This window comes from Bos grunniens, chromosome 9 (assembly GCF_055505025.1).
Source record: "Bos grunniens cultivar Pamir isolate PY7600 chromosome 9, Bosgru_T2T1.0, whole genome shotgun sequence".
NCBI classification, from domain to species: domain Eukaryota; kingdom Metazoa; phylum Chordata; class Mammalia; order Artiodactyla; family Bovidae; genus Bos; species Bos grunniens.
Window position 1 is genome coordinate 51693576 of NC_141173.1, and position 11507 is coordinate 51705082.

Sequence of the window (11507 nt, forward strand, 5' to 3'; positions counted from 1 at the left end):
TTCTGGTTATCATTTGGACAAGCTCCTTGTCTTCCTGGCCCTTTTGTATTTTCCTCTGTTGGGGGGTTACACCCCATATTTCAAAGTGTAAAGCCCTGTATTGGGCTTCTTACCACTTCTATTCTTGGGCTTCATCTTCCTCTTAGTCCAGTCACCTCTGCAGTGACCACTTTCTCCTCTTAGTGGTTCACACATCAGGTCTGTGCCACAGGCCTCCCGTTTCTTAGGAGACCCTTGGCAGGGACCTCAGAGAAACAGACTCAGCACATGACGTGCACAACCTGGAAATGCCCTGTGGGCACACCCTTGACCAGGCCTCTTTCCTCTCCGCACAGCCGGTCTGAGACACACTGCATGTGGCTCCTCAGACTGTGCCCTGAGCCAGCACCCAGGTGCCCAGGGCAGGAGGCAACTCAGTAATGTGTCTTTACATCTGCTTTTCCTCCTTCCCGGCCTTGCTCCCCAGTCCCTCACTCTTACTCCCTGGACCACACTCTCCAATAAGTAGGATGACCCTAAACAAATCAGATCAGATAGGATCAGTTGCTCAGTTGTGTCCAACTCTTTGTGACACCATGAATCGCAGCATGCCAGGCCTCCCTGTCCATCACCAACTCCCGGAGTTCACTCAGACTCACGTCCATCGAGTCAGTGATGCCATCCAGCCATCTCATCCTCTATCGTCCCCTTCTCCTCCTGCCCCCCAATCCCTCCCAGCATCAAAGTCTTTTCCAATGAGTTAACTCTTCCCATGAGGTGGCCAAAGTACTGGAGTTTCAGCTTTAGCATCATTCCTTCCAAAGAAATCCCAGGGCTGATCTCCTTCAGAATGGACTGGTTGGATCTCCTTGCAGTCCAAGGGACTCTCAAGAGTCTTCTCCAACACCACAGTTCAAAAGCATCAATTCTTCAGCGCTCAGCCTTCTTCACAGTCCAACTCTCACATCCATACATGACCACAGGAAAAACCATAGCCTTGACTAGACGAACCTTTTTTGGCAAAGTAATGTCTCTGCTTTTGAATATGCTATCTAGGTTGGTCATAACTTTCCTTCCAAGGAGTAAGCGTCTTTTAATTTCATGGCTGCAGTCACCATCTGTAGTGATTTTGGAGCCCCCAAAAATAAAGTCTGACACTGTTTCCACTGTTTCCCCATCTATTTCCCATGAGTGGTGGGACCAGATGCCATGATCTTTGTTTTCTGAATGTTGAGCTTTAAGCCAACTCTTTCACTCTCCACTTTCACTTTCATCAAGAGGCTTTTTAGTTCCTCTTCACTTTCTGCCATAAGGGTGGTGTCATCTGCATATCAGAGGTTATTGATATTTCTCCCGGAAATCTTGATTCCAGCTTGTGCTTGTTCCAGTCCAGCGTTTCTCATGATGTACTCTGGTTTGTCCTATTTGGACATGGGAATGTCAGTTTAAATCTTTGTCACAATCTAATTATTAATAGCATCTCCATTTACTTTAAAAATTGTTCCTATCAGACTATTGATGATTGTGCTGATGTAACTATATATTCTATTTAAGCTTCATAAAATTTTCAGCAGATAAAGTCTACCCAGGTAAAAGGGATCCAGACCATGCATGGCCAATTGTACACGTGTGCAATACGGGAGGCATGGAGTGTGGAGCATAGGAGGCAGGTAGGCACTTGTGAGGAGGCAGTGAACAAAACAAAGCACTTCCACTGGAGGGAGAGGAAACATGTAACGATAAACCTAATGAATAATCACATTGTATAGAATGTTTAAAAAGTATTTTGTGGTAGGGGGAGGAAAACAAAGAAGCTTAGAGTGGTGAAGGAATTGGTTGTAACTTCAGATAGGATGGTCAGAGTGGGTCTCAATGAGAAGGTAGTATTTGAGCAAAGACTTGAAGAAGAGTTAACATTGGACTGTGTGGAGACAGTCACTCCAGGAGGAGGAAACAGCACATATGAAGACCCTCAGGACATGTTCATGTTCAAGAAACAACAGGAGGCTAGTGCGGTGGACTTGAATGGTTAAGGGTCATGTAGTAGGCAAGACGTCCTGGAGATAGTAGGTCCCTGCCCAAATCATTCCTGGTCATCAGTCTAACGCCTGGGCCAGCTGGCCCAAGCCTGGATTTCTAAACCAGCTACTGGCATCAGAGATGATAAAAACACAATACCACCTTGGCTTATGTGTCTCAGAGCCTGAGTTGAAGCTAAGCCCCCGAACCACAGGGCTACTGAATATCTGGGAAAGGTAGGGTGGATGCTGAGACTCAACCGTGATGTCCTTCACTGTGACTAAGCCTTCAGACAGGTTCCCTGGACAGTCCCTAAAGTTTGAGTCCCAATCTTGGCCAAACAGCTTCTCTATGTTGGCCGTTGTATCCCTGGCTGTCATTAAACAGTTTTCAACCATAGGAACTGAAAACAAAAGGAGAAAGGCATAGGTGATGTGGGTGGTCCCAGAGATATGTAAGGTAGACCTTACTGGTGGTAGATAGCTGTTTCTGAGAAAGATGCTGAAGCACCCTCCCTGGGAGTCTCCGGAGACCTGGGGGCATGGCTGCGTGGCTGAGGTGAGACCATGCAGGAGCGCCTCTGACAGTGGCTCCACGAGCTTTCCAAATTTTCCCCAGCTCATATCTTGTATGACCTGGACCCCAGGGCGGGTGGTTTAGAGGTGACAAGAACCTGCTCTATTCCCTTTATTCTTGTGGTTTCCTATTGCCTCCACATTCACAACTTCCCCTTATGTCTCAGCTTGAAAGAACAGTCTCATAAACTGTGAGTTTAGGGATAATCTATGCTAATCCAGTGCTCTCAGATTTCAAATGTACAAACTGAGCTTGGGAAAGGACACTGACTTGCCCAAACATACAGCCTTGGGGGTTCATTTTCCACTCTTTTAATCCAGTACTCTGTCTACAATGACAATAAAATGGCTATTATTCAATTTCTTAAAAGTTGTTTAATACCACAGATCTGCTGAATGCTGGTTAGGGATGTTAAGAATAATCTGAAAGTTATTTAGAAGATGACAGTGACTCTTGCAGATAGAAGGGATTATCTAAGACTCAAGTCATCAAGGTTGATTAGGTGGTTATTACTTAAAAGCCAGACAGAGGACACAGGAGGATGTATAGGATATGAACCATGATGAACATTTACCTCCGGAAATGAAAACAAATGAAGGTGAAATTGGACCTTTTAAGTAACATTGTAATAGTGACGCACTCTAGATTCTGAAACAGAGAAAATGGGTTTCAGGTGTCAAGTCTGCTCTATCTGTGTGACCTTGAGCCAAGGCACTTCATCTCTCCAAACTCCAATATGCTCATCTATAAATGGGGATGGGGGATAAGCTTACAGAGTTCTGTGAACATTAAGTTAAACATTGTCATGCAAGCACTTTGTAAACCTGAAAGCTTTTCACAAACAAAAGATACTTTTATCTCCAAGTGTAGACTGACAGCACCTTGCTCTGGTGGAGGTGGAAAGGTGATATGATCTTTATCAACTCAGGTTGGAGACTATGTAAATTGTTGTAAATTGTTTATTATTATAACCTCTGAGTCTGATGACATGATAATTTACGAAGTAATCGATCTAGTTCAAAGACATTTGGGTGATGTGCTTCCCTGTAAGCCTTGCAACTCCTTCTGTGAGAAGTGTTATGATATGGTCCCACCTGTGTTACCATGGGAGTCATTGGTGGGACCCGGATGTCTACTCTGGTCAAGGCTGGGTGGCCAGGAGGTACAGGACCTGGGAGACCAAACATACACTGGATGGTGGGAGATTGAGGGTGTTCTGGCCAAAAGCAAAGGCTCATTTGGTTGGGGAAGGGGAATCGCCATCTCACAACTAAAAAAGCATAGAAACTGATGCCACAAAAAACATTCTTCATTCTTGGAGACAGGATGCTCAATGGTTAAGAGTGTAGGCTCTGGAAGCAGATAGCTTGGAAAGCGAAAGAAGTGAAAGTGTTAGTCGCTCAGTCGTGTCCAACTCTTTGCGACTCCATGGACTGTAGCCCACAAGGCTCCTCTGTCCATGGAATTCTCCAGGCAAGAATACTGGAGTGGGTTGTCATTCCCTTCTCCAGAGTGTCTTTCCAACTCAGGCATCAAACCCAGGTCTCCTGCATTGCTGGCAGATTCTTTACCACTGAACCACCACTGGACAGGGGAGGTAGATTCTAGTCCTAATCCTCTTAAGGGCTAGTGGTATAATCTCGTGCAAATTCCTAAATACCTCTAAGGTTTAGTTTTCTCATCTGTTAAATGGGGATAATAGTGGTCCTAAGGTTTATTGTGAGGATTAACTAAAATAATTCATATTATGTGCTTAGACCAGCACCTGGCACATAGCAAGTAAATTGTCAGTGTCCCTATAAACTCATTCCAGTAGGTTTCAACCTCTGCATACAGCAACGGATATAAACACTATATATTTAAAAACTGTAATCATTATTCCTTCTTATATTTGAACACTTGGCATAAAAAACTGACCCTACGGCTAAGTTTTAAAATCTCTCCTTTAATAGAAATAGAAAAAAGTGACAAATAAGAAAACTACTGGGAATTCCCTGGCGGTCCAGCCACTGGGACTCCATGCTTTCATTGCTGGGAGCATTGGGTCGATCCCTAGTCAGGGAACTAGTGTTCCCCAAGCCACCCTCGAGGCAAAAAAAAAAAAAAAAGAAAACATTTTTTAAAAACCCATGGAGTTAACTCAGCATGGTTTTTTGTTACACAGCTGCTCATGTAATGATAATTATCTTCTCTCTTTTTTTTTTCTTCTGTTGACCTTAGTTGTGAAGTTGTACTGAGGACAATGTAGACTTTATTTTCTGAGAATTTTAGCTGGGCTGTGCCTTCTCTCCCTCTGGAGGCCCATCAGAGAGGAATCCAGAGTAAGGGGTTTTCAGGAGAGGGAAGCAGAATGTCATTCAAGAAAACTCCAACTTTAGCCTCAATTAGAGGGGTTTGTAGCAAGGACCTATCTCAGGACTGGGGGTACAGGATCCTGGGGTTTTAGTCCCTCTTCCCAGGGCTAGGGTTTTTGGAGACAAAGACATAAAATCTCTCTCTTTCACCTCAGCAGGGTTCAGCCTGTGAGCCACCTGTGTAAATTATCTGCACACCACAGGATGCTTCTCCTGTGTCTGTGTAGACAATGAACCAGAAATGCCAGGGGCATCTTTATCCCCACTGGCATCTAGATGACTAGGACGCTGGATTTGGGGCTACACTTGTTAGCTAAATACAGTCTCCAGGGACTCAGTTTTGAAGATGAGGTTCCTCCAACATTCTAAGCTTGTTGTTCAGTCACTCAGTGGTGTCCGACTCTTTCCCCATGGACTACAGCACACCAGGCTTCCCTGTCCTTCACCATCTTCCAGTTTGCTCAAACTCATGTCCATCAAGTCAGTGATGCCATCCAACCGTCTTGTCCTTTGTCATCCCCTTCTCCTCCTGCCTTCAATTTTTCCCAACATCAGGGTCTTATTCAACAAGTCAGCTCTTCACATCACTTGGCCAAAGTATTGGAGCTTCAGCTTCAGCATCAGTTCTTCCAATGAATATTCAGGTTTGATTTCCTTTAGGATTGACTGGTTTGATCTCCTTGCAGTCCAAGGGACTCTCAAGAGTCTTCTCCAGCACCACAATTTGAAAGCATCAATTCTTTGGTGCTCAGCTTTCTTTATAGTCCAACTCTCACATTCATACATGACTATTGGAAAAACCATAGCTTTGACTAGATGGACCTTTGTTGGCAAAGTCATGTCTCTGCTTTTTAATATTCTATCTAAGTTTATCATAGCTTTTCTTCCAAAGAGCAAGTGTCTTTTAATTTCATGGCGATTTTGGGACCCAAGAAAATAAAGTCTGTCACTGTTTCCATTGTTTCCCCATCAGTTTGCCATGAAGTGATGGGACCAGATGCCATGACCTTAGTTTTCTGAATGTAGAGTTTTAAGCCAACTTTTTCACTCTCCTCTTTCACTTTCATCAAGAGGCTCTTTGGTCTTCTTTGCTTTCTGCCATAAGGGTGGTGTCATCTGTGTATCTGAGGTTATTAATATTTCTCCCGTCAATCTTGATTCCAGTTTGTGATTCATCCAACCTGGCATTTCGCATGATGCATTTTGCATATAAGTTAAATAAGCAGGGCGATGTCCTCCTTTCCCAATTTGGAACCCGTCTGTTGTTCCATGTCTGGTTCTAATTGTTGCTTCCTGACTTGCATACAGGTTTCTTAGGAGGCAGGTAAGGTGGTCTGGTATTTCCATCTTTTGAAGAATTTTCCACAGTTTGTTGTGATCCACACAGTCAAAGGCTTTGGTGTAGTCAATAAAGCAGGAGTAGATGTTTTTCTGGAACTCTCTTGCTTTTTTGATGATCCAGTGGATGCTGGCAATTTGATCTCTGGTTCCTCTGCCTTTTCTAAATCCAGGTTGTACATCTGGAAGTTCTTGGTTCACATACTGATGAAGTCTAGCTTGTAGGATTTTGAGCATTACTTTGCTAGCATGTGAGATGAGTGAAATTGTGTGGTAGTTTGAACATTCTTTGGCATTGCCTTTCTTTGGGACTGGAATGAAGACTGACCTTTTCCAGTCCTGTGACCACTGCTGTGTTTTCCAAATTTGCTGGCATATTGAGTGCAACACTTTAACAGCATCATCTTTTAGGATTTGAAATAGCTCAACTGGAATTCCATCACCTCCACTAGCTTTGTCCATAGTGATGCTTCCTAAGGCCCACTTGATTTCACACTCCAGGATGTCTGGCTCTAGGTGAGGGATCACACCATTGTGGTTATCCAGGTCATTAAGACCTTTTTTGTATAGCTCTTCTGTGTATGCTTGCCACCTCTTCTTAATACCTTCTGCTTCTGTTAGGTCCATACCATTTCTGTCCTTTACTGTGTCCATCTTTGCATGAAGTGTTCACTTAGTATCTCTAATTTTCTTGAAGAAATCTCTAGTCTTTCCCATTCTATTTTTTTCTTCTATTTCTTTGCATTGTTCACTCAAAAAGGCTTTCTTACCTCTCCTGGCTATTCTCTGGAACTCTGCATTCAGATGGATGTATCTTTCCTTTTCTCCCTTGCCTTTCACTTCTCTTCTTTTCTCAGCTATTTGTAAGGCCTCCTCAGACAACCAGGTGAGGCAGTGGAGACTGCTATGGTCATGCTTCTGCCCAGGAAGAAGCTATTGATGTCACGAAGGCTAGCTGGCTTCTCCTTAACAAGAATTTAAGCAAAGCCATACTTTGTAGTTTTTCACTACAAACCATATCTCTGAATCATCAGCTCCATAAGGAAGGGCAATGATGTGAATTATTCCCCAGAGTCGCGCTTACTATGGTTCAGGGAAAGGTGACAGGGTGGCCCTCTGGGAACAAGTTGTAATGATGGGCTGTCCTCTGATTCTCATGGGGGTTTCCTTCCTGGGTACAAATTCTTTCCTTGTACCCGTATTATTCAAGATTCTGAAAGTCCACTGGTTTCTTCTTTCTTTTCATGGAAACTTCCATTTATTTTCATTTCCTTATTCTATCACTCCCAGGGAGTTAAAACAATTTTAATTAGCCAACTTATATGTAATAGCTATCTTTTATTCTCCATTTATTGGCTTTATTTAATTTTAGAATAATTATTGCAAAGTTCAAACTTAAATTGAAGAATGTAGGGAGGTTTGCAACACTGTACAGGAGGTGATGATCAAAACATCCCCAAGAAAAACAAATGCAAAAAGGCAAAATGCATTCTAACGGGGCACTCTGCTGAGCTTCTCTGTAACACACGAGGCTTTGACATATTTAAAGTTTCCATCGTAAAGCCCAAATAGTCAGCTTCTCTTCTGTTTCATAATTCCTTTAAACTAATGTCACAGAGAAGTTTTTAATGAATTCACAATTAAGTTCTTCTCTCCCTTAAGGATAAAGTCAGATCAATCTGGTGCTGCTTCTCTTTGAATTAATTATCTTCAAATGCAGTTGGTCTCCCAACTTCTTTCTGTCTTCAGAATATTTACTGTCCACCCACGGAAAACTGGAGAGGAAGAAAGTTTCCTGAGAAGAAGATTCTATGAGCACAGAGCAATAATAGGAAGGATGAGATTTCCCAGTTTCTCCTCTAACCAGCAGCTATTCAAGCCTCTCTATTTCATTGTCCAACTAGAGCATTTTTGTTGGAGCAAATAGACTTGTAATCAAGTCTAGCAGTGGTCATACTATTACTACTAAGTGACTTCAGTCGTGTCCGACTCTGTGCGACCCCACAGACGGCAGCCCACCAGGCTCCCCCGTCCCTGGGATTCTCCAGGCAAGAACACTGGAGTGGGTTGCCATTTCCTCCTCCAATGCATGAAAATGAAAAGTGAAAGTGAAGTCGCTCAGTCGTGTCCGACTCTTAGCGACCTCATGGACTGCAGCCTACCAGGCTCCTCTGTCCATGGAATTTTCAAGGCAAGAGTACTGGAGTGGATTGCCATTGATTATTGGCTTTGTCCAGAGTTCTTGGTTATTCTTTTTTTTTTTTAGCATTTGTTAATTAATCAATTTTTGGCCGCACTGGGTCTCCGTTGCTGCACGTGAGCTTTCTCTAGTTGTGGTGAGTGGTGGCTACTCTTCACTGCACTGTGGTCTTCTCACTGTGGTGGCTTCTCTTGTGGTGTGCAGGGTCAGGAGCTGCAGCTCACAGGCTCAGTAATTGTGGCACATGGGCTCAGTTTCTCTGCAGCCTGTGGGATCCTCCCAGACTAGGGACTGAACCCATGTCTCCTGCTTTGGCAAGTGGGTTCTTAACCACTGGATCCCCAGGGATGTCCCTCAGCCATTCTTTTAAAGTTTGGGTTACAGAAATCACACCGTCATTATCCCTGACCAATGGCCAATTTTGAGTTGTGGCTTCTGCTGTATTTCATTCTAAGGAGAACACACACCAGCCACAAGGTTAGGGGAGAAACAACTATTTGGTGAGCAAATCATTGCTAGTATTGTTCTATGTCATTATATATAAAGTGAACAGCTAACATTTGGGAGGAAGCTTCTTTTCCTTAGGCACTGGGCTTAGTGCTTTTATTACATGCTTAAATTAATTTAATCCTTGATGAGGATTTTGATGAAACTCTATAAGAAAGGCAGATGTAATTTTATTATTTCTACCTTTACAAACAAGGAAAATGATTTTTAAAAGTATTTAAGAAACTTGTGGCTTCCCTGGTGGCTCAGAGGTTAAAGTGTCTGCCTGGAATGCAGAAGACCCGGGTTCGATCCCTGGGTCAGGAAGATCCCCTGGAGAAGGAAATGGCAACCCACTCTAGTACTCTTGCCTGGAGAATCCCATAGAGGGAGGAGCTTGGTAGGCTACAGTCCATGGGGTTGCAAAGAGTCGGACACAACTGAGCGACTTCACTTTCACTTTCAAGAAACTTGTATGAGGTCCCTCAGGTAATACATGATGGACCCAATTCTACCCTGGCTTTCTGTACCCAAGCCTGGTAATCACTCTGTTGATTCAGCAAAGCGAAAACCACTCTAGGGTCACCTGAGCAAGAAGGGATTTACTGCAGGGAATGAGAAACACACAGTTATGGAAAGGACTCAGGGAACAAAGATTTAGGAAGGCCACCTAATTTTCAGAAAATCTAGAAGGGTTGGAATTGTAGGAAGGTCACTGTTGGTGTTTTCAACTTTCTACAGCACAAACTGGCTGATTCTTAGGTAGATGCCTAGACTGTTGTTCAGTCACTCAGTCATGTATGACTCTGTGAACCCATGGACTGCAGCAAGCCAGGCTTCCCTGTCCTTCACCATTGCCTGGAGCTTGCTCAAACTCATGTCCATTGAGTCAGTGATGCCATCCAACCATCTCGTCCTCTGAGATGAAATTGAAGGCAGGAGGAGAAGGGGATAACAGGATGAGATGCCTAGAAGCTGTCAGCAAAACTCTGTGTGTTTTGCCTGCTAAAGTCAATGCACTAACCATCGCCAGAGACTAACGTTTTCTCTTCTCTTTCACTTTCTAAATATCATGGGAGTGCATCTGACTGATGGAATCTAATCTGTTCCCCTGCAGACAAAGAATTCTGGAGAATACAGCTCCCAGGCTTCTCCCCTGGGATGCAAGGGAGAGTTCAGAAGGAACTGGAGATGGTGCTGAGCCAGCTACAGTCTGTTCTAATTACTGCTTTCCATTGCTTTCTAAAAATGACACTTTTCCACTGGGGGAACAGTACCACCAACCATTCTTCTGGCAGATAGTTAGTGAACATCCACAGATGATAGACATAGGAATTTGAGGGTTTTAAAATCCCATATTTCTGGCCTCAGACATTTATCACCTACTAATCTTATTCAGATGACTGGAACTTTTTCCTACTGTATCATCCTTTACCATAGAGTTTACTTTATGTAGTGAAATGCATCAATACTTATCAGATTGGTAAGAACTGTAATTATTGCAACTGTTGTTGATTCTCCCCTCCCTCAGGGTTACCTGTTACTTGTTTGTCTTGAATGGTCTTCTCCAGTGGTAAAGGATTAAATAGGAGAATTTCTACTGTTCGGGGGTTTAGTGGCAGTGTCCTATCATATGGTATTTTGTGGTTTACTGGTGATGGTGGTTTAGTCTCTAAGTCATGTCCAGGATCTGCAGTGACTCTGACATCTACATTAGAACCACCATCTGTCATATTGCATTATTCCCACAGGGCCTTCAGAGTCCTGATTTCTGGAAGAAAATCAAAGAGTCAAGCTATATCTCAGGTGTCATGAGTAGATGTGGCATGAGTAACAGGAGAAGGAACCTTTAAGGAAAGACTAGAGAATAAGGCAAAGAGTTGACTCATTGGAAAAGACTCTGATGCTGGGAGGGATTGGGGGCAGGAGGAGAAGGGGACGACAGAGGATGAGATGGCTGGATGGCATCACTGACTCGATGGACGTGAGTCTGAGTGAACTCCAGGAGTTGGTGATGGACAGGGAGGCCTGGCGTGCTGCGATTCATGGGGTCGCAAAGAGTTGGACATGACTGAGCGACTGAACTGAACTGAACTGAGAGAATAAGGTAAGTGAGAGGTAGAAGGGAAAGGAGAAAGATAAAGTAAACCATGTATCTCAGGAAATGGGTGCAGTAACACCACCAACTGACTTTAAGTGGCCCACAAAATTGAGGCAATAGATTCTATGTCCTTCATATCACTCTATCTGTTCTCCCTGCCCACCCCAAATACCACCATTCATCACCAACTTCTTGGATTATTGCAACAACCTCCTTATTTGTCACCATGTCTCTGTTTTCACTTCCTCAAGTGCATTCTGCTGGAGAAATCCTTTCAAAAAAGGAAATCTAATTATTTTACCCTAGCCAAACCTGTGTATAATATGTTCATGTTTATAAAAATTTTGAATGGGGCAAGTTTCAGGACTAACTTTTAAAAGGTGTGTATAAAATTACCTTTATAATAAAATCTCAGGTAAAACAAAAAATGTAGAAAAATATTGGAAGTTATCTT